At 40.3% G+C, this 25,100-nt stretch overlaps 1 long non-coding RNA gene across 1 annotated transcript in view; it reads right to left on the bottom strand.

The window, feature by feature from the left end:
- Positions 1-24,843, bottom strand: part of LOC144327306 (uncharacterized) — a 390,895-nt gene extending 366,052 nt beyond the window's left edge. Inside the window, exon 1 of the long non-coding RNA XR_013392366.1 lies at positions 24,700-24,843. This is a non-coding gene — a long non-coding RNA (uncharacterized LOC144327306). The remainder of the gene's footprint in view (positions 1-24,699) is intronic.
- Positions 24,844-25,100: the final 257 nt, after the last annotated feature.

Below are 25,100 nucleotides of genomic sequence, written 5' to 3'. Positions count from 1 at the left end.
TCCGTATATGTTTTAAAAAATAGTATCCAATTATCCATTGCAGAGCCATGGACTGTGTGCTGCTTCCCCATAAGGCACTGAACACAGATAAACAATGTACCTGCTTTAAGATGTTAGATCATTATTATTTGCCTTCCTTTGGCCATGGGGTTGTTCATCTTCATTGTTTTTACATTTTCCATGTCAGTGATTCATCAACATTTTGCTATCTTATGTGGATTATTAACATCCTTGCAGACATCTCTGTTCAGTTTGCTGTGAGTAATTTCCTCTCCCATTCCCTTTATGGGGACATGTAACATCTTAGTTGAGGGGGGGGGGGGAGACAGCCTGTAGTATAAGTCTCTGAAGGAGAGAGACTGAGATTTCAATATAGGGTGTGAAGTCAGTCTCCTGAGTAAATAATTGAGAGCTTAATGCAGGTTATATGTGGTCTGCTAAATTTTATATCCGGTGGCCCTCCAGGATTTGTTGGAACTCCAGCTTCCATCAGCAGCCCAGCCACTGTGGTCAGCTGTCAGGGATCCTTCAGCTGTGATTCCTGCATTGCAGGAGGTTTCCATGAGATGACCTTTTGGGTTCCTTCCAACCCTACAATTCCAACCCTATGATTCTATGAGGATCTGCAGGGTTAAATATGCAGTGGTACTTGATTCATCCCTAGAGACCCTGGAATATATTTCAGTTCAGTTCAGTTCCTTCTTAACTCAAATTCATAACATTGAATTTGAAATAGCCTGTGGTCTTTTTTTGTATGCCACTAGAGCAGCAAGACTTTTATTAGCCAAAAACTGGAAATCGCAAGAGATACCAACAATAGAAGAATGGCAGATGAAGATGATGGACTTTTTGGAGCTGGCCGACCTGACTGGAAGAATCTGCGACCAGAAAGAAGAGGAGACACGAGAGGATTGGAAGAATTTTAAAGAATATTTGGCCAAATATTGTAATATAAGATAAAGAGAAATTTCTTGGAAGTAACAATTAGGCTTGGGAGTAGAATATGAATATGTTATTAATACATATTAATGATTAGAATATTAATAAAGGAGAATAAGTTAGTAAATGAAAGAAGTTAATATTATTAGAAATATGAATTTGGAGAACTGCTAAATAGGGGATGTAATGAAATTCAGTTAGAGGGAGTTAGAGGAAGTTAGTTATCATTGTTATGAAATTAGGATTTGGAAGTTAAAATTCATTTTTATGTGTTTTCTTTGTATTTTGTGTATTGTAATGTTTTTCTTTTTTCTTGAAAAAAAAGAAGAAATAGCCTGTGATCTTAGGGAAAAGTTCAGGAATTTTCAGTTCCCAGCATGGTCCAAGAGCCTGTATTTTCAACAGACTGAATGTGAGTTGAATGAAGAATGTGCAGATAGAACGCCCTTCTATCACTGGATTGTGCCCCTGTTGTCCTACACATAGCTTTTCGATTACAGTGGCAGAGCTTTTGCAGAGAGGAGAACTGATTTCAATAATGAATATTTTAAAGTATGTTGACATTTTTTGAAATTGTGGGTAATTATCTTCCGCTAGCTGCTGCCGTCGTTTGGGCAAAAGGAGCCTGTTTACCATCATCTAATGATGACAGACTTCCTATTGCTAGTATCAATTATTTATAACACTAATGGAAACAAAATAGACTTCATCTCTTTCAGATACTCTTCGATCATCCTGTTCTCAGCAAGGGGAGTTATCTCTTGGCCTAACGCTCGCCAGGAAGCCAGAGAGCCATGCTTTCTAACAATAACATGATTGGAGCTTATTACTCAAATGAGGTTTCCTGATCCCTGCGACTAGTCAAGCGTGGCGGCCGTGAATTGAGAAAAATGTGGTTTTAATGCGTCGTAGGAAACGGCTGTGTTTCCTCAGTGTGGCTTTTATTTACTTTGAGAGAATGAATTTTGAGCGCGATTAGGCAGCCTTGTAATGCAGAAAGCAGTCCTGGTTGTTAGAAGTGGCTCTGTTTCCTGATGGCAGTATAGCCCTGACATTTTCAGCTGGATAACTCAAGGGCAGAAAGAGTGTTCAGGGAGTAGGAAATACCTAGTTCCTACTTTTGAGCTGCCCTCAGTTATAGGGTACGACATAGGTAAGCACTCAGGAAACCAGCATAGTGTTCAAATATGTACATTGTGAGTCCAGGACAGACAGTGAGTTGGTTTGCTTCCTAGGATGATATCTACCAGAGAACAACTAAACGAACATACCTTCAGATCTCTGTGCAAGAGCAGGTCTTCTGATACCTACAGCTTCCCTAACCCTGCACACCATCCCTATCAACCACTTCTCTCTCTCTCTCTCTCTCTCTCTCTCTCTCTCTCTCTCTCTCCTGCTCCCTTCCATGAACAGCCCTGGAAGGATATGCTTCTTTTCAATGAAAGAAATACTGTTTTCCTGTCAAATGGACACAGTAGATTGTGTTACTCTTGCATTAAAGACTACAGAAACAGGATGACTATATGATACAGTGGTACCTCGGGTTAAGAACTTAATTCGTTCTGGAGTCCATTCTTAACCTGAAACTGTTCTTAACCTGAGGTACCACTTTAGCTAATGGGGCCTCCCGCTGCTGCCGCACCGCCACTGTGCGATTTCTGTTCTCATCCTGAAGCAAAGTTCTTAATGAGGTACTATTTCTGGGTTAGCGGAGTCTGTAACCTGAAGCGTCTGTAACCTGAGGTACCACTGTATTGTGTATCTTGAAATGGAGAGTGGAGCTTGATTCTCTCTCTTGGTATGCAACTCTTGCCACCATTGAGAAATGCCAAAAGATCTATGAAGGACTGGAACAACAAGAATAAACAGAAATAAATGAGGGAGTGCAGAAAATAATCAAGCAGAGGCTATACACTTCTCTGCTTTTCTTTGATTGATTTCCTGCTTCTGAATAGCAGGTTAAATGGAAACACTTACTTGTAAGATTGTTTGCATTTCTAGTTAAAGTTTACATTTCAGCTGTCTGAAGAAGATTCCTTTGTAAAACATATGTTTTACTATGTTTAACTGGTCAAACCCATAAATGTATACTTCACTAAGTTCAATGGAGCTTTCTCCCAGGTAAGTATGCATAAAATCAGTTATGCCACCCAAAATTGGTCTAGAAGCTGCTGAAGAATTCTGTCAGGAAAAAAAATTGGCATTTGTCATTCATTTTTAACATTATATTAAATCGTGTCAAATATTTTTATTTAATGATGTTGAATCATCTATATATATGAATGATTTGTTTTTTGGGGGAACCACATTAAAATAAAGTGGTCCCAACAATTCATTCAAACACACACAAAATACAGAATATTTATTTATTATCAAAAATACTTGCATACTGCAATTTCACTACAAGTAAATCAAAGCAATCATATATACCCAATAAAAACAGCTTGAAGTACAGATCACCAACTATTATTTACTTATTAAAATATGAAAATATTTAACTTATCTGCCTCTCATATGAATAACAATGGATCAAGGAAGATGGGATTCCTTTTTGTTCCCTTCTTAAGAATTACAAATTATTCTCGGAATCCAGGTATTTGTAGATTAACTATAAATATGCCAGGTGATTAGAATTCAGGCATATCATAAAACAGGTGTAGGAATCCTATTGAGTTAGGGGAGGGAGAACTGGATGTGGATGAACTTGCGCCACCAGGGCAAAATGTGGTACTCCATTTTTCCTGCTCCTTACATTGACTTTTTTTAAAAAAAATGATTTCCCTTCCCTTGTCACCCCTAGGATTGTCATAATTGTGGGGGCAGGGGAGGGATCACTTATAAGCCACAAAAGCACTCCTGTTTTGACCTCTCTGAAATTGGAATGCTGGCAGCAGAGGGGCAATGGTGGTAGTCACTTCTGCCACACTGTTCTTCTGACAGCAGCATCACTGACTGACATAGAGCAATGTCAGTGCTGTGCGAATGCACCAGCAGAACCAATCTGGCACTCCCACCAGTTCAGCCGCACGGCCCCAATCTCACTGCTCCTTTACGCCAGCTCTTCCCTCCAACTGAGATGGATGGGGCAGATTTCCCAGGGAACATAACACTGCATCCTAAGGAGCTTTAAAGGTAAAGGGACCCCTGACCATTAGGTCCAGTCATGGCCGACTCTGGGGTTGCGGCGCTCATCTCGCTTTATTGGCCGAGGGAGCCAGTGTACAGCTTCCGGGTCATGTGGCCAGCATGACTAAGCCGCTTCTGGTGAACCAGAGCAGCGCATGGAAACACCATTTACCTTCCCGCTGGAGCAGTACCTATTTATCTACTTATACTTTGACATGCTTTCGAACTGCTAGGTTGGCAGGAGCAGGGACTGAGCAACGGGAGCTCACCCTGCCGCGGGGATTCAAACCGCTGACCTTCTGATCAGCAAGCCCTAGACTCTGTGCCATCCCACAGTACCATCCACGTCCCTTTAGGTATACCCACAGTGCCATCCACGTCCCTTTAGGTATACACAAAATTTTCGGGTAGAAGGTAGCACTGACCCAGGGTTCCAACATAGGTCAGCCAAGGGTGGACACCTGGATAAGCAGAAAGCTGGGAACTAGTTAACTCCACCACCCAAATGTCCCCCTGGACTCAGGCACGGGCACAACCCCCTCTCAGAGGTTGACCAAACCATCGAGTCCCTGGATTCCTTTAACGGAATACCCTTCACATAGGGATGGCGAGAGTGTTCTCCCATCCCTATCACCTGAACCAGAGCCTATCCACAACCTTTCAATTTGTGACGATTTGCTACGCGGCAGGCAAAACCCAAATGGCAACAGCCAATCAGCCAAGTGGGGGAAATTCCTGCCATGCCCCTGTCCCAATGACAGAGAACACATGATGGCATAGCAAGGTCAAGCGCAAAGCCCTAAAAGTAGGCAGAGGTGGGCGGGTGTTCCAAATGCACATGCCGCAAGAGGAAGCTCTGAGTCACGTGCATGGGCATAAATAGGTCCCTCGAACCATTTGGACTGTGTCCCATTGGCCAGATTGTACCCAGCTTTGAAGGACCTACCAATCGGGTGTTGTGGCTGACCCATCGTACCCACCTACAACACAGGGTGTCGGTTTTCCAGGTCTCACCGCAATATGTACCCTCTTTAAGGGAGGACCCGATTTAATCAATGTTATTCCTCTTTCAATACCAAAACAGCAAAAAATATATTTAAAGATCACTGAAGTTTTATGACTCTCCTGTATAGAAAATAATAAATTTTGTACAGGGATTTGTTAGAAGATAATTCTTGGTTGCTAAGAAACTGACTGGCTGGTGGCATGCAGCGTTAGCAAAGATCTTTAAATAAACTTTGCAGAGCGCAGACTAAATTTTGTCTAAATAAGATTTTCCTCAAAAACTGGGCAGAGGATTGTTTCCAATAATGCCATGAAGATTATGATGAGAATCGCAATTCACAAAAGTTGCAGTTGCTTTTATTTGTTCCATTTCCCTGGACACAAAAATCATATACAGCTGAATGTTCCCATGTACATGAGTCCAGTGAAGGGGAAATCTCTCAGAAATGGAAACAAGTTTCCATGATCAGAAGCATTCTTTCAATGCTGCTCATCCAAATCCTTGCTGTTTTTGAGGAAAATCTTATGCTAAATGTAGCCCTTTGGCATGTTATTGTGGCCTGCGGCAGGCTTACCAGTCTCTCAGTTCTTCAACCTCAAGCAGGTCTGCATTCTGCATGGTGGGTCACAATTTGGGGGGTCTTGGATCCTTTCCCCCTGGAATAATATGGCAATGAAATATTACTGAAGTGGGAACTCTGTTATCTTTCAGGTGTCTAAGATACTTTCAGAAATGAACATATGGAAATCGTATCGCCAGCAGCTTGGAACAAAAATTGGGATTAGAACAAAGTTTGATTTCTTCTATATTTATTTATTTGATAATATATCACTTGATTGTAGAAAATAAAACCCTTCAAAGTGTTCCCCCATTGTTTATGAAATATTATGCAATTTGCTACTTTACATTCTTGTCAGAGTGAGCACATACTGTAGAATTCGGCATATGGTCACAGGATTACAATACCCCTGACCCCCCCCCCCCAATCTAATTGATTTTGAAATAATCAGCCCTCCTTTTTAAAAAAGAAAATTGTTTTAAAAACCTGCTGTGTTTGCTTCACCGTGCACATAATCTCCATTCCCTGCTGGTGTGTTAAGGGGACTGTTATTGGTCTGGAATCAAGTACTTTAATCCAAGCAATGGCTCAGTCATTTGCTAAACAAACAAACAAACAAACAAACAAACAATGTTAAGTAAACAATGAATGTCTGCTCCCTCTGGCAATTTGCAAACTTTTCCACTCATGAATGAACTTCTGCCACTTAGCTGCAGATAGAATATTACCTGAATGCTATGCAGGAAGGAAAGCAAAGTTAGTACCAAAACAGTTTAAGCATCATAAAGTATTATGAAGCATTAATAAGGAGCAAGCAATACAAAATTTGGATTAGCTCAGTTCACAGCATAGGTGATGTGGTAAAAGGCAGGGAGCAAGACACACACACAAACACACACATTCTGCACAGTCTCACTGTAACAAATACACATTTTAGTATGTCTGTAGCCAGAAAAGTACAATTACATAAACCAAAGCAACAGCATGGAAGTGGTTGTGTAGGTGGAAATCATTTTATGAAACATACACCAAAGTTTCCAAAAGGAATTATGAAATCAACCACAAGTGAACCGCACTGGGACAAAAGAACATCAAAACTGTGAAAGAAAAACAGCTATGAAGCGGGATGGGAGCAATAATTTGTAAAAACTGAACAAAGCGAGACACCATCTCGAATTCCACCACCGCTCAGAAACTTTCTCCCCAAAGGAAAACGACTTTACGTACCCAGGACTATTTTGAGCTGGCAGCACTTTTATTTGTTATCTATTTGCTAAATATACCCGCCTTTTTGCCAAAATTCTCACAATTGTTTACACATTCCAGTAATGTGTTTCATTATTGAGGTACAAAAAGAGAAGAAAAGGAATGGAGAAGTGGGGAAAGGAAAATGATCAAATTTTAGTTCAAACTCTTTCATATTGTCACAACACATGAAAATATTTAAGATCAGGTGGAATAGTCAATACAGGAGACAGTGTGGGGAGCCAAATGACAGGCCAGCCAAGCCAAGGAAATGGACCAGGCTGTTTTTACCTCAGCTGCAGCCAGTAAGAATGGCAACTGATGGAGAAAGTTCTAGAAGGGAAGGAGACAAACAGCAGTTAGTCCCAGGCGTCCAAGCCCAAAAAGAGGGCTTCACTGCAGAGACAATATTAAACAATCCATTAGGCAGCTTCCTATACAGTGGTACCTCGGGTTACATACGCTTCAGGTTACATATGCTTCAGGTTACAGACTCCGCTAACCCAGAAATAGTACCTCAGGTTAAGAACTTTGCTTCAGGATGAGAACACAAACCGTCCTCTGGCGGCGCGGCAGCAGCAGGAAGCCCCATTAGCTAAAGTGGTGCTTCAGGTTAAGAACAGTTTCAGGTTAAGAACAGACCTCCGGAACAAATTAAGTACTTAACCTGAGGTACCACTGTATTACTATATAGCAGCAGCTAAGTGCTACAAAATATACATATGGAAAGGCCCACAGACATCAGGAAAAGGAATAGGAGTATTCTACGTGGGGCTGCCATTTTTGGTGATAGATTTATGTTTATCATTACGTACCGTTCCACCCTCAACATCATCCTGAACTAGTTCACTTCTTAGGAACCATCTAGCCATGAAGCAGAAAAAAGGGAATGAAATGTGGTTTGATTGAACAACAAGTTTGTGTTCAGGTGGCAGAAACAAAGGGAGGAAATCAAAAGGCTGCATACTACCTTTATCAAGGGGAAATGGCTATTGATTTGAGAACTGATTACCTGTGCTGGCTTTATGGTTTAAAAATCCCCACACATCCAGTTTATATACACAGGGTTGTTATTCTTCCTGTTCAATAACCATAAAAGCAGGCTGTCTCAGATCCTAACACTATTAGTCAGCAAATACAAAAGGTCAGAGGAAATCTCTGCAAAATAAACAAACAAACTTGGTTATGGGAATTCAGCCTTGGCATATTTAATTAAGGATAACCTTGACTGTCAGCTGCTTAAATGAATCCTGAAGAGTTTCTAATCCATCTAAATGTTGCTTCCAATAAGCTGTAGCCCAGGAAATAATATTGCCTCATATAGGATAGCTAATGTGCCATTCCTTCCTGCAGCATATTTATCACTGCCATAAAACCATTCCGGTATCTGGTTTATTTGAGTGTGCATGCTAGCAGTAACCCTGAATAACTCTTTCCATAGATTTCCATTTCTAAATAGAATTTTTGTTTCATTTTTTATTTTTTGAATCACACTACCCAATACAGTTTGACCCCCCAAAAGTATAAATCACATTTCCTTTGATGTACAAGAAATTTGATGTCTGCTGAAAGTTTGAAATAATTCCTGAATACAATATGCTTCCAGCAAAACTTCTGTGTTTGACTTTTTAGTCATGCTTCACAGGAACAGTTACTTTAAAAACATTTCCACAACTTCTTGTCTGTTGAGCAGAAGAAGAAGAAGAAGAGTTTGGATTTGATATCCCGCTTTATCACTACCTGAAGGAGTCTCAAAGCGGCTAACATTCTCCTTTCCCTTCCTTCCCCACAACAAACACTCTGTGAGGTGAGTGAGGCTGAGAGACTTCAAAGAAGTGTGACTAGCCCAAGGTCACCCAGCAGCTGCATGTGGAGGAGCAGAGACACGAACCCGGTTCACCAGATTACAAGTCTATTGCTCTTAACCACTACACCACACTGGCTCTCCAGTAATTGTCAATGGTAATTGTCAGTGGGACAAGCCATGTCATGTGAATAGCCATTTGGACTAGGCCAGAAGTAGGGAACCACAACTCTCATCATCCCTGGCCATTGACCATGCTAGCTAGGGCTGGTGGGAGTTGTAGTTCAACAACATCTGGAAGTCCAAAGTTTCCCTACTCATGGTCTGGGCAGATTTGCCATCATTTTAGGTCTCCTCAGAGTTTATGTAAGTAAACGGAGGGATAAGTTATTTGAAGAGAAGCTCAAAGCAGACCACAAATTTGCTGATTGGAGGCTTTCTGGCGACTTTCCCCAGCTTAGTTCTTTGGAAAGAAAATATCCCAATGACATTTGCAGAGTGCATATCTGAAGAAAACGTCTGAAGGACTTTGTTTTTATTATCCTTCAGAATCACTAGGAGCTAAAAGCTTCTACTGAATGTCAGCTTAAGTGCCATGAAGTATTTGTTTACACAAGCAAGTCAGTCACAGTCAAATTGATATAGGTTTTCACAGAACCCACAGTTTTTTTATAGAATTTGTTTTTTTTAAAAAAATAAAATAAAGACTTTGACGAATAGCATGGTAATAGTCTATGCTGTGTTGTATATAAAATCTCCTAATATTAGAGAAAGTAAGTATAAACAATAATATATAGTGGAGAAACGTAATGTATTGTACCAATAATTTGGCTTTATGGACCCTGTAGCTATGCAGGGTTGCAGAATAGATGTTTGCAGTTCTAGAGAAAGCTAATAAATTACAGCTGTTGGTCATAGCTGCCTTAATTAATGAGTACATTTCATGGGATTAATGGCTCTGAGCCATGGCCTCAGCTAATGCAACTACAGTTTCATCTCAGTTTGGGTCAAGTAAAGTCTTTTTCCTGTAATGTTCAAGATCAGTTTTCTCAATTACGAATGATAATTTTAGGAAATGTAAGCTTTTAAGGTTAGATGATGGAAAAAATTGGCACAAGGGCCCTGGGACTTATGAGGTAGGTCACAGTCTGAGGCTACATGTCAACTGAGGGCCAGAGAACAGCCATATTCCCCATTGTCTTTCATAGGCTAAAGTTTGAAGAAACAAGTCACACAGCAACAGCTTTTTTATCAACTCCTCTTTCTATGTTGCAAACATTAAAGGCACAGTCCTAGTTTCTGCCTGAGCACAGAAGCACACTGTAGTTTTTCCACTCAAACCTTCCAGACTCTCATCAGGATGGAATTTACTTGGGTAAATTTATCAGGTGAACCAAGTGATTACCTATGTGTCTGGCAGCAATTCCAGCTGCTGAAAGAATGGCTACTGCAATCCAGCCGTATTGATTGATTTAACTCCTGTTAGCCACATCGATTAATTTAAGTCACTTGGAATTTTCTAGGTGCAGTGGGGGCAGAGCAGGTATGATAACACTTTCAATTTAAAAGCTAAAATCAGTGATTTCCTCATCCTACCTGTTCACTGTGGCTTTTGATGAAGGAAACTTGGGACTGATCTTTGAGAATTGTGTCAGCTGGTAAAAATAACACCACACTCGCTAAGTGTGTCAGAGGCATTCATAAAGTTGAAAACAACTTAACATAAAAGTCAGGAAACCTAATCCTATAGATCTGGTTCTGTTGTGTAATACCAGTAGCTGGGCACTGGAGTTTACCTTAGATGTGATGAAACAAGGCAATATCCTCCCACTGTCCTGTTTGCAGTATTAGATATGGCCACAACAGGGTTATGTATGCCCTTTAAAAAGGTTGAAATCTTGCATGTAGGTGTCTGCCAATACTGTGCAATTGCATGCTAGTTCAATAGGTCTAATCATCAAGCCTCTTGGGCTTGCTGATCAGAAGATTGGCACGACAGGGTGAACTCCTGTTGCTCTATCCCAGCTTCTGCCAACCTAGCAGTTCAAAAGCACACCAGTGCAAGTAGATAAATAGGTACCGCTGTGGCGGGAAGGTAAATGACGTTTCTGGGCACTCTGGCACTCGTCATGGTGTCCTGTAGCACCAGAAGCAGTTTAGTCATGCTGGCCACATGACACGGAAAGCTGACTGTGGACAAATGCCAGCTCCCTCAGCCTGAAAAACAAGATGAGCACCGCACCCCATAGTCACCTTTGACTGGACTTAACCATCCAGGGGTCCTTTACCTTTTACCTACCTAGTTCAATAGGTCTTGGTCATGGGTCCATCTCAAAGTCTCCCAGTTTTGTCCTTGATTCCAAAGTCAAATTCCTTATGTGTTCTGTCAGAATAACACTGGGGCATAGGCTAGGGCTATCAGTCTTTCAGTCTTCAGGAATATCATGCATCTTACTGAATTTCCTGTAACACCAGGTATGATAATGGTCTTACGGAAGGTCTGTATTGAGTACCTGTCATTTCAGTTTAGGCTGTTAATTTTTTTTAGGTTGGGCCTCATAAAAAAGGAGCACACTCAGGCTATTAACAAAGAGTATGGCCATTATTCATATAGATCGGCCCCCTATTGCAGCAGATTATTCTGGATGCATTAAACTATTCAACCTTCATTTTGCCCTATGGCCATAAATGCAATAATGTTTGAAACCACCTTATGTAAAAGCTGTCAAACAATACAAATACAAAAGAGATGTAACCACACATCCACAATAAGTCAAACTCCTCTCTAGTGCAACCTTTATGACTCGCAATGTCTATTTCATTGATGGACAATAGTTCATGAAGGGTAGTTTCGACAGAAAGTCTTCCTAAAGACATCGGCGCAGTCTGTGCTTCAGCATTAAAGATGCTATTCTACGGACCTGTGCATAATGCTTCATAAGGAAAAAAGAAGTTCAGTCTGAAGTAAGGTTGAGCCAAAGGTTCTCAGAAGACATCTTCTATTTATCTCCATCCACCACCACCTCAGAAAAAGACCAGTGCAGCTTTTCTCCAAATATTCTCTACTGTGTTTTTTGGGTGGTGTCCTGCACTAAGTCCAGGACATTGTGCAGGATGCAAAATGGTAACCAAGAACAACAAAACAGGAAGAAAGAAGCTGTAGTGACTGCCCCCCACCAGAACCTGTGAGAGAATTTCTCTTCCTCCTGGAGATATTCAGTGGAAAGGTGAGGAGGAATATTCAAAGGCCATTGAAGCAGTACATATGATAAGAACAAAATAAAACACTGAAGCAGAAGTTCTAAATAAAATTCAACAAATTCTACAACAACGAAACTACCCACACAAATTCTAAAAACAACAAGAGCATGTCATTAAACGTGAAATTAATCTTCCATAAATGATTTGGTTACAACTCAGGGCAAGATTTTCTAAACAAAAATGTCTTCCATGGGCACCTCAACTTCATTATGCTAGGTGTTTGTCTTACTTCGGCTGCTAATTGATTTCACCTCCCCACCTCAATTTCTCTATTGACAAGGAAGGTGGAGAATTTTGAGAGACCATTTGTTCACAGCTCTAGTCTGAAGGCTCGCTATCAAATTGACTATTGAATTGAAATTAATTGACTCTTGTTATGGTGAATCCTTAAACATTGTAGGAGGTCTACCTTTGCAGCAAGAAAAAATGGCAAATATGAAATCCTGTTCTTGCACGCACTACAGGACCGGCAAACACCTCCCACCATAGCTGTGACTGCCAATAGATCAGTTAGGCAGCAAAGCAGCAGTTGGAGTATAGGCCTTATTGCCACAGATCTTTCCCCAAACATACCCATTAGTTCTCTTTGTTTTTGTTCTGGTAGCCATAAATCCGCACTCTCTGTATGTCTCGTTGACTGTCAATGAGTCATTGGTAGCTAATAACATCTCTTCAGATGCAGTCATATACACGCTTACCTGGGAATGACTTGCATGAAACCCAACAGAGTTTTCTTCTGAGTAGACATTGACAGGGTTGTGCTGTCACTGTCTGCAACTGGCAGCCAGTGGGAGCCAAGCATTTTCTTTTTTCTTTTCTTTTAAAGAAAGCTAAAGAGAGATTCTGTGTCCGCCAAAAAAGGTATATTGAGTGCTGACTGGCCACTCCCTCTTTGGTTTTAAAACTTTGGAGTGATGGTTCTGAGAAATGCTGTTGCATTTTCTAGAAGTAATAAAATCAAATATAACCCAAGCTAACTATGGCACAGTCTGCATGCTTATAGTGGTTTCTGGCTGGAAACCAGTAGTAAAGTGTTAGTATTAATGTATTCCAAGTATAACTTGAACGTTTGTTAGTAAGCTAGTGCCAATTGTACAAATGACGCTTCAGCTCTGAATCTGCTTGTGTGCATTTTCCTTATGAAGTCAACATTACTGGATATTATTAATAGCATGCGGATGGACTTTGGTTTGCCATTTATTTAGCCCTGTAAATGACTGTTGTCAACTTGAGCTGATTTTGAGATAAAAGTGGGAGAACCCTAAGAGTTTGTTTCTCAAACCAGTGCAGCTCAGCTCTTAAACTGGGCACTTCCACTTGAAATATTTCAGATTACACGATTTTAATCTTAACTAGATGTGTGTTCCTCTTTTACAAGTCAGCTGCATAAGTACTATGCAATGCACTAAGTTAAGTGACAATAAGAACAGAAACAAGAGAAATGCCATGATAATTCAACAACTGTTCAGTTGTACATTTATTGTCCAACTTGTACAAGTAGGGTGGATGATGAATGTTATTACAGTGAACTTTGTAGATGGACATTTGTCATAAGTGAAAGTTTATCTTTTGCCGCAATTCTCCCTTGGTTACATCCCTGTGGCAACCCTGCTTGAGTTAGCGTATCATTTCAGTCCCTAGTAACTGGCTGTGACTTCTTAGCTTCATTACCTGCTATCAAAGAACAATTTTGTACTTAAGTGGCAAGTTCTTGTACAGGGGTATTTCAAAATTGCTTGAGTACGTTTCCATAGTGATTAAGTAGTGTCTTTTATTAGGAGAAAGCCTGGAACTCATAACTCCAAAAGTGCCATAGAAATGGGAATTATGATGTCGGGGGGGGGGGGGAACTTCACCTACAATCTGTGGACTATTAACTTTACAACTGGGTTTCACAATTGTTGCAATAAAATTATAGGGTACTGCATTGCATAATTATATGCTGGTTTTAATCAGGGATGTTTTTTATGCCAGTCTGGCTAGTATGTACAAAAAACTAAGCACTTCACCCTGACTTCAGTGAGACTGAGGCGTGCATTACTGGGATTAGGACTGCATCCAATGGGCATATTCCACCACGTGTTGGGCCAAGTTATTGGGCAACTTTCACTTTGGGGGCTCTGAGTTTACGAATGGCTAACATGTACAGCTCAGCAAGTTGAAACTGTGTTTTCCGTACTGCCTGCCCAGGACTTGGAGAACAATTTGCAATCACAGCAGCAGTGCTATACTTTTGAGCCACTGGACATGGAGCTTTCAGCTCCAGTGCTAGAAATAAACATTGCACTGAGAGCACAAGGTTCCAAATGTCATTACCTTGCTCCATAAGCAATCTGTGCAGCTCAAAATACTGTCAAAAACAATTGATGGTATATACATCAAACATCCTTATTCTATGTCTTGGCATACTGTCTTGTTCATTCAATGAGCACTAGATGTTTCACATGGTGAGCACTAGGCAGGGACATTGCCACGGTCTAGGATATTCCACTGCTACTGGACATGTGCATAGTGGGAAGCAGACTTGTTTGGAATTATGGCATGGTGATGGAGTTAGCCTGTGTAATGCTACCATTACACTTTAGATAGTTGAAAATGACTCCTCTCAATCTCATCTTTTCCAGGCTAAACCCAACTGCAGGGCCAGATTTAGGTTTGATGGGGCAGCTTAAATAGCCCCTTGGTAGCCAATAGACGACCCACCAGGCCAAATTTCTACCCCAGCAACCGAGGGGCAACCAATGGGGTGTTGTGGCTATCCAAATGGTCCCGCCCCACAACAGGGAGGCAGTTTAGGTGATCTCACTGCAACACATGCCTTCCATGATGGAGGACACGATAAATTGTATTTATTTACATACAAATCCCAAATCTCCATTCATTTGGCCTCCACAGGCTATTTAGTCATTTGGATTTAAAGGAGGCAGAAGGAGGCTACAGACACATCATACATTTAAAGCACATGTCTACCTCCAAGGAATCCTGGGAACTGTAGATTAACTGTGCTGGGAATTGTAGCTGTCCATGTGTGGTAGTAAAGTACAGTTTCCAGGGTTCTTTGGGGAAGCAATGTCCTTCAAATATATGGTGTGTACACAGCTGGACTCCCTCTATGAATAGAAAGGTATTTGATCCAGTGGAGGGAGCTATCTGTAAATATAAGACAGGAGACAATTTTTGCCAATTTTCCCTCCTCCCTGTAGGTCATAAGCTGTTGCCAAAAATGCCCCACCTCCTCCCATTAGTAGAGACCAGGAGTATTCTTTTCATGGACAGAATTCAGCACACAGGATCTTAGGACTGTACCCTGTATTCTTCCACTACCCCCAACAGAGTTGAAAATACACCAGGTTTTCTCTTTTCTTCTCAGCTCCCACCTTTGCTTTCCCTTTACTTAAGAATGTGATGGATTGTTGTTGTTGTTTAGTCGTTTAGCCATGTCCGACTCCTCATGACCCCATGGACCAGAGCACACCAGGCACTCCTGTCTTCCACTGCCTCCCGCAGTTTGGTCAAACTCATGCTGGTAGCTTTGAGAACACTATCCAACCATCTCATCCTCTGTCGTCCCCTTCTCCTTGTGCCCTCCATCTTTCCCAACATCAGGGTCTTTTCCAGGGAGTCTTCTCTTCTCATGAGGTGGCCAAAGTATTGGAGCCTCAGCTTCAGGATCTGTCCTTCCAGTGAGCACTCAGGGCTGATTTCCTTCAGAATGGATAGGTTTGATCTTTTTGGAGTCCATGCACCATAATTCTCCTCCAGCACCATAATTCAAAAGCATCAATTAATTCCACCCAAAAAGATTAGTGAAAAGAGGAAAAGTTGTGACAAGATTTTATAGGTTCAGATCTATAAAGAAAAGGTGGTTGGCTATCCATTGATCCTGACAAATTATATTATAAACCCTTCCAAATTACTTACAACGTGCTATGCAAGGAAATAAATTGGGTTGGCCAAGGCTGATGGGAGTGCAGGCTAACAGCATCTGGGGAGGCCAAAGGGTCCTCAACCCTCCTGTAGAGAAAAGTTCAGAGCAGCTATCAGTTAGGCCTTTTAAAACATGGATGCTACATGTTTAATAGGATCACCAGGAGTCATAATATTTGCCTCGGGGAATTGCATGGTATACCAGTTGAGCATTCCTACTCCAGAATACTCAAAACATTGACAGTGAAGCAAGAGGTCAGTTCAGGATTGTAGAATCTTGCTGGTGTTTTCTACCTGTTGTAGATGGGCTCTTGTCATTTTGATTACACCAGGTTGGTGAAGGGTTAAACTGACCAAAGTACAGTGAACATCATTTTTATGTTGCCTCTGGGGTGGAGGTGTTTTGTGGGTGATCTTGACCAGAAATGGCTTGGTAAGCAAAATGTTTTGCATGCAAGTTCGAAATGACCATAGACCATAGAAAAATGACCATAGGCCTAAACCAGTGGGAGATGCTGACAATGACTTTTATTTTCCTGGTATCCAAAGAACACACAGGAAATTAAATGGCTTACTTCTGGAGAAAATTTAGATGAGGGGGTGTACACCTTTCCTAAAAGCATGCGTGAAATGTTTAAGAAACATCACTCCACATAAAAATAGATCCCATGAGCCTTCATCTCTTCAGTGTTTCCCAAACTTGGGTCTCCAGCTGTTGTTGGACTACAACACCTATCATCTCTAGCAAGGAGAACTAATCATCAGGGATAATGGGAATTGTAGTCCAAAAACAGCTAGAGACCCAAGTTTGGGAAACCCTGAATCTTTTTATTTCTTCACCTCTTGTATCTGCCCACACCTAGATATCTTTCTCTTGGTCACTGACTTCCAGAAAGTTTCAGTCAAATCAAAGGAAGACTGGGGCCATATAATATTCAGTAGTTGAATGCACAGGTTCTTGTTTTTTTAAAAAAAAATCAAAAAATCAAAGTGCCGTTCAAATTAATTTTCCAAATTCCTGATTTTCATCAGACGCATTGATTATTCTTCAAGAAACATACCTTCAATGTAAAACGGGCATGAAGAGAATCTCTATTCCTCGCTGATTTACAGGTAGGAGATAAAAAATTCCTCTCCAATATGCTAAACGCCTCATTATATTGCTACCCCAGGCTGTGATGTGAGGTTTTAAAGAAACCGTGCTTTGGTATCTTTTTTCATGTAATCAGCAGCTCCTCCCCTCCCCCCCTTTCAAAAACACAGAAAGACAAATCTCCTGTCAATATGAGCAGGTGAGAACTGAAAATAAATAAAACTGATCTACTGCTTTTATTTTAAATCCCCTTTGAAGCAGCTTATATCAGAATTGTATTGAAGATCCTTCCTTGAGGCTCCATCAAGACGTTTTCGGTACTGCACTCAGAAATAGAGTGACATTTTCTTCCCGGTTCTTCTTTAAAGTACTGCCTTGCCTTTTTTTATGAAAGAAAGAAGAAAGTTAAGAACTCGAGGACTTGCTATGCTGGATTAGTTAATTGGTCCATGCAGCACACTGCTCTGGTTTATGCTTCTTATGTAATGACAAACCGCCCTGAATCCTCCATATCGCAAGCTGCTGGCACTAGGTACCTAAGCAATCCAACTCTACGATGAATAATAAAGCAACTGGATGCATTCAGATAAAAAGTGGGGCAGGGGAAATGTGATCCCGAGCATCCTAGACTCAGAATGATGTGCAGTCTCCTCCCTGTTAGCAACTTTGCCACTACCGTGGAAACAACCGATAAAAAAGGTGTTCAAGGCAGGTGACTCAGAGTACCAGCAAAGCACTCCTCACTGCAACACTTTGTTGTGGTTGTTGATTTGTTTTCACTGAAAGATTTCCACGGAAAATATAGGTACATGTAACATCTCTAGTAAGGTTGCCATAATTCAAACAGTGAAAATCCGGACAGAATTTGCTCAGCTTTTCTTTGCAAGATCGTAAAAGAATTTGCCGTTGTTGTTTTTTAGCTGTTTTAAAGGAAGATCTGCAAAATTGGCACTGCCGACACCAGCTGCCATACATCCGGATTTTCCTGGACATTTAACCACCCAGACGCCGCTGACAATTTCGGTATTCCAGATATGTCGGGGATATTCCGGACGTATGGCAACCCTCAGCTCTGTTTCCAATTCATAGAGTCCTTTCTACAGGCTAGTTACACTCGGTGTGAGACACTGTTGTCATACACACAAGATGCCTGTTTTAGTGCATGCGAGATCACGGTGCATGCTAGGAAGGAAGCTGACTGAAAGGATAAGTGGTGAGATCTTCAATAGTACCTCAGCCCTGGAAAAAGCCCTGCTGGATGTCCTGATGGAACCAACACAGCCATGCTGTCTTCTGCCTTTGTTGAGTGCCTGAACCTAACGGCATAGCAAACTCTAGAAAGGAATTCAAAAGGTAAGTTTCAGGTCTGACTTGTGTTTCTGGGCTAGGGTGCATCAATATTACATTCAAACCTGAATATTCCCCCCCCCATTTAAATTAATATTTCGTGAGTCCCACTGTTTTCCCCTGGCTTTATCTGTCTACCAGCTAAACAAGGGGCTTGTTTTATTTAATTCATTTAGAAGATTTTGACTCCCTCATTTTCCAAGGAAGCTTCCAGGTTAGGTGCAACAATACAATAAAAGCAGTATGGTGATGATGGTGATGTAACTATTAAAACAGCAGCAAGAAAGGATCGTAAAACCAGGTTAATTTTAAAATGCAGTGCCAGAGCAGGAGGTTAAAGCCTCAAGATAAATTTAAAGTGAGGGAATTAAACAATTTGTACCTCCCTCAGGAAACTCAAGAATGGAGGCATAAAGGAAACCAAACTTTAGGGGGGAAGAGTATCCAGTATCATTATCAAACTCTATTTCGGTCACAGACCAGCATAAGATAAAACATACAGAAAACTGAATACATAAGGCTTAAAACAGGTAAGGTGTTAAGTTGTGGGTGAACATAGCAGACGACACAGCGATTCCTCAAACAGCTCTTGTTTATTCACAGGCCAGAACAGAACTGAAGCGAAGGGCTCAGCCAGCCTGCTTATATAGAGCTCCAGTACAATGCAACTGTAACAACTTTCTGTAACTATCCAATCACTGAACATCACTTTCGAACCCATCATTTGCATATGTGGACCTGAGTAAAAACTATCTACAGTATTCCCCTTCTGGCCTAGGGTGAGAACTTCAGTACATAACATAAGGGATAAAAGCTAATAATGAAAAGATGATTATACCATACATAACTTTTAAAGATAAAAACAAGGACCAACGGTTAAAAGAGACTATAAAGGAGGGAACGTAAAGGACCATTTTGGGCCTTCAGCTTAGGCCTAGTTTGTGGCACAAACCATCCTTCAAGGAACATCCATAATGGCAGCACAAAATCTAGCAACTGAGAATGTGACATCTGGGTTTTGGTGGGAAGACGTTCCACAGTTTGGTGGTTGCCGTCAACAGCAGTTGTCCTCCTCATTCTGAAGATGGAGCAGTGTTTGTATTCCAGAGCCAATCTGTGTGCAATTCTGCCTCCATGAATGATATTAATATACTGTAATCGCTGAATAAATGCATTGCTTTATAAACAAACAGAAAAGTTAGGGGGAAAACCATTCCTGTATATCCACCGAAGAACACAGGAATTTGCCATTGATGTACCAATTCTGACCATTGGTTCATCTGTCTCAAAATTGTTTGCACTGACTATCAATAATTCTCTCTGACTGGGATCTAAACTAGCCCTACCAGGAGATGCCAGAGCTTTCTTAATGCAGAGCCATGACTCTACTACTGAGCTATGTCCAGTTCGCTCCTTGTGCTATTTGTCTTGCTAATGGCCAATGTATATCTGTGCATAATGATTTTGCTTGGAAAATTCTATTGTCAAGAACAATCATGACTCAGGTTATCAGAACTGAGGAGGGAATAAAAATAGCCATTTAGTTACCTCTCGGCTTACCTGATGGCTGAACTTAATACTAATCAGAGGTGAAAAATCAGTTGCTGATCACTATAATTAGATTTGAAAGGTCATTTCTATAAATAAAAACATATTTTGGACTACCGCAGCCAGCAGATTGTGGAACAAAGCAGTGCCACCATTTCACCATTAATTAAACTAAAAATAGTTCAGCGAGAGGACTCTTACAGATAACTTCCTGTCAACCCCCTGTTTTTTTCCCCGGCAAGTGACATGCACTTTAAAACAACCAAATTAAGCGAAAATAATTTTAGCAAAGTAGGTGGATATGATTTCACTTCAATCATTATTCTGCAACATAATATGTATTAATTGTTTACAGTGGCAAAGCTGTGTATAGCATGTAATTGGCAGTCTCTGAAGCAACCATCGAAACAGTAGTGAAATAATACATTTTGTAGGGTTGGCATATGTCCAGAATTTCCTGGACATATCCAGAATACCACAGTATGGCAGCCCATGTTGGCAGTGCCGTTGTTACCGATTTTCCATAAAAATAGCTCAAAAGCGGCATTTTTTGTGATTTTCCTCAGAAATGCTCAACAACTTAAATATGGAAACCCTAAATTTGGGAGACTATGTTTATGCACAAACTTATCCAGTAATTACAGCAAGGAAATAACCTTCATTTTAAATATGACATTCTGACACCATGTTTTTCATTAATTTCTTACTTGGCAGTCCTTGATCAAATTCCAAACAATTGTCTTTTTTTTTTTTTTTTACTGACACACACTCTCTTTCTGCCCGTGTGTGTGTGTCTATGAAATGGTACAGTTAGGCTACATTCACACTGTATATTTAAAGCACAATGAGAGTCATGACTTCCCTCAAATAATTCTGCAGTTTTTAGAAGGCCCTCATGGTACTACAGTTCCCAGAGTGGTTTGACAGTCAATTCCTCTTCACAGGGAACTCTCAGAACTGTAACTCTGTGAGGCATAAAGGGGAGTCCTAACAACTCAAATCACCCTAACAAACTATCCTCCCAGAATTCTTTGGGGGAAGCCATGACTGTTTAAAGTGGTATCTTTGTGCTTCAAATGTGTGGCATCAGTGTGGCCATAGTGAACATCTCCTTTGACTGTTTTATTCTAGTCGTCTCACAAATGTGATATACTAACAATACAATCCTTTGCAAGTTGTGCAATACTCAGAAGTAAGCCCCACTATGTTCAATAGAATAGCAGCTTGAATATTGTAATGACTGAATTATCTTTATTCTTTTAGTGATTTTGCTGTATTGTCTTCTATGTGTGGCTTCTATTTGTAGCATCATTTCAAAATAAAATGCCACGATAGGAAAAGACTAATTATTATCGACCAACAAATGCCTTTGTTGCCATAAGAAATATAAATAGAATAACATACAAAAAGAACTCTGAGGATAATATTGAACAAGTGCTGCAACTGATAAATATAGGCAAGAGTTGGTTGTGAACAAGTCTCATTGAATGCCCTGGATTAGGATGTAGGTGTGACTAAAAGATGGCTAAATTACTTCAAGGCATGGTTAATATTTGTTGAATTGGGCCCATTTATCACTATAACAATGATAAACATTTTTGGCCAGATAGGTTTTTGAAGAATAAAGTTGGTTAACTAATAGTGCAAAAAAATGTGATTTTTCCACTTGTAGATATGGCTTTGATAAATTGCAGCTATCCTAGCTCTGCATTTAAAATGTATTTATATAGATATTCATTCATTTTTAAATGCATGTGCCATCTGTCTTTTCTGACGAACTCAAGGTGGGTCACAACCAAATGTTTACTTTAAAACGTCCCAATAGAAGACCTGAAATAAAGTTATGACATTTAAAATTCCCTGAAGCCACACATATCTAGTCAAATCACATAATCATCAGCAGGAAATAATATACAGTAACAACCAACTGAATGCTAAGCAGAACAAACACTCTTTCACAGAGTCCGCCCCCCCCCCCCCAGAAGTCATAAATACTTTCCATAGATGGCTCATTTCAGGAGTGAGTTCCAGAAACATGATGAAGGCTCCGCTCACAGGATGCTCAGTCTGGCAGTAGGCAGATAATGATGAGCAAATCTGCCACTTTTGCAACTTTCTTCCATTCTGGATTTTTATTTTAATTTTTTTTAAAAAATCTCCCTAAATATGTTTTCTAATGCATATTTACATGCACATTTTCTCTTGAAATATATACTTAAACATATTTCATTTCTTTTTCTAAACTCTTTTAAACACACATTTAAACAGCTGAGAATTGTGTTGCAACATTCAGAGAAGTGTGAAATCCAGTGGATAGCTAAATTGTCATCTGCATATTAGTTTGAGAGGAGCAGATCAGGTAATTTTGTGTTGGTGTTGTTTAGTCGTTTAGTCGTGTCCGACTCTTCATGACACCCATGGACCAGACCATGCCAGGCACTCCTGTCTTCCACTGCCTCCCGCAGTTTGGTCAAACTCATGTTCATAGCTTTGAGAACACTGTCCAACCATCTCATCAGGGTCTTTTCCAGGGAGTCTTCTCTTCTCATGAGGTGGCCAAAGTATTGGAGCCTCAGCTTCACAATCTTTCCTTCCAGTGAGCACTCAGGCCTGATTTCCTTCAGAATGGATAGGTTTGATCTTCTTGCAGTCCATGGGACTCTCAAGAGTCTCCTCCAGCACCATAATTCAAAAGCATCAATTCTTCGGCGATCAGCCTTCTTTATGGTCCAGCTCTCACTTCCATACATGGATCCACAAAAATCATAATCCTCAAACATTTCTGTACCCATATTAAGGATCTATATTCTGTTGTTCTCATTCAATGCATTCCTTGTGACAGTCTTCTTTTCCAAACTGATTTGGAATACATGTTCTAATATTCCATACCAACCATAAAAAGGTTGTCAGTTGGTTTTTATTTGGAAATAATAAAAGGAGAATTCCCTGGATGCCTAGATCCAGGTTTGGGGCAAAAACTCTCTTTGTGAGAGAACTCCAGCAGAGATTTAAAATCACAAAACATGCAGCAAAGTAAAGCATGGAAATATAGATGGTTAGACCTTTAAAATATCCCCTTTTAAGTTGCATCCAAAGCTTTTGCTTTCTTCCGCTTTAGCAATGAAATAAAGCACACATTGAAAATGGTTTTACTTACAAACTCTTCAAAAGTCAAATTATTGTCCTTTTCCATACAGCAGCAAGAAAACACAGGCAGTTTAACAGTATTGAAATTGGTAAATGTTTCTAAATTATTTGTATAAAAAACAGAAAGATAGTGTGCTTAAGCCACACAGTCTGGGCTTGGAGAGATCAGCCTAGACATCCTTCCTCAGTTACATGGTAGAAAGACGATGAAGAAAGGCTATGCTAACCCTTCACCCCAAGGTGAAAGGGTGTGACCTAGGTCAGTCTAGGAGGACTGCTTATTCTATTATCTTAACCCCTTCATGCATTAACTAGAGCCAAGCATGGTGGTTATGAGAGGCTGAATCATCCCACAAAGATTCCATATCTTGCCTTTCCATCTTGTATCTTTATTAGTGTTTTTAAAAGCTCAATCACATCTTGAATATTTTTTGTGGGGGGAGAGGAGGCTGACTAGGGTAATTTGCTTGCTCCGGCTAGGGTTTTTTTAAAAATAAAAACCTACATGATGTCCAAATATTATGATTAGGTGTAAGGTATTTGGAAATGATCTGTCAGCTTTCTATATTATGATTATTAGGTAGTACTGCTTCTTGTCAGGTTCTTTACCTCTATGTCAAAATCTTTAGGTGAATGCAACCAGCATTAATTTGAGCTTTTTTTCCACCTTAGGTTTCCAGCTGGAAGGTAAATAATAACATCCAGGAGCCTTAGAGTTCTGAACTATCCAACCAGAAGCATTCCTCCTAGGAATTTTAGATCAAGATATAAAAAAGGAAAATTGGAAATTATTTATGTACACAACAACAGTGGCAAGAATTATATTAGCACAAGCTTGGAAGACAGAAGAAATACCAACGAGAAAGAACAATGGTAAGGGAAACTTATGGAATATGCAGAACTGGCAAAACTAACAGATAAACTACATGAAAAGGACAGCAAAGACTTTAAAAGAAAATGGGAACCATTTACAATATATATATATATATATATATATATATATATATATATATATATGAAGAGACAACATAAAGAACTGGACTCATTGACAGGATTTGAGTAAACATCACAGTTGTATATATTAATAATAATAATAATAATAATAATAATAATAATAATAATAAATATTATATGTATTGGGAAACTTTTGGGGAAACAATACGCAGGGTGAACAATATGGAAATAAAACAAAATGGGAGTATGAGGGAAGTCCAGGGGAGGGGGTAGGAAAATACAGAAAACTGTTAGAGAAATATTGTTAGAGGATGTATATACTGAAAAACCAATAATTTATTATTTATTAAAAAATAGAGTTCTGATATTTCCCATGAATCATTTTGCCCAGTTCCTATCCTGCAGCAGGAGACTGGCACCTATGCTTTTCAGACATTTCAGAAATGTTCAGACATTTTCTGGATAGCAAATTCAGCACAGCAGGCACACAACATTGGCATCTGTCTCCACCATGCACTTCCATGATTCTATGACCACAGTTCAGTAAATCCCATGGAGATCATCAGACTATGGAGAAGTGCCATACCTCAGTGGTACAGCATCTGTTTTGTGTGCAAAAGGTCCCTGGTTCAACCCCTGACATTTCCCTTTAGGGCTGAGAGAGGTCACTGCCTACAACCCTAGAGAGCCACTGCTAATAATAATATTATTAATCATCATAATTTTATTGTGTGTATGCACACCCTGAGTGCTCACTGGAAGGACAGATCCTGAAGCTGAGGCTCCAATACTTTGGCCACCTCATGAGAAGAGAAGACTCCCTGGAAAAGACCCTGATGTTGGGAAAGATGGGGAGCACAAGGAGAAGGAGACGACAGAGGACGAGATGGTTGGATAGTGTTCTCGAAGCTGCCAGCATGAGTTTGACCAAACTGCGGGAGGCAGTGGAGGACAGAAGTGCCTGGAGTGCTCTGGTTCATGGGGTCACAAAGAGTCGGACACGACTAAACGACTAAACAACAACATGCCACCCATCTGACAGGGTTGCCCCAGACACTCTGGGCATCTTCCAGCAAAATAGTCAGTATGCCATTCAGTGTGAATGTTTGCTTGACTTACTTTTAGGCCATGTTAAATCCACTGA

The sequence above is a fragment of the Podarcis muralis genome, chromosome 3 (genome assembly GCF_964188315.1).
Source record: "Podarcis muralis chromosome 3, rPodMur119.hap1.1, whole genome shotgun sequence".
Classification (NCBI taxonomy): domain Eukaryota; kingdom Metazoa; phylum Chordata; class Lepidosauria; order Squamata; family Lacertidae; genus Podarcis; species Podarcis muralis.
Note: the sequence above shows the minus strand (reverse complement) of the source record. Positions and strands in the feature narration are given on the sequence as shown.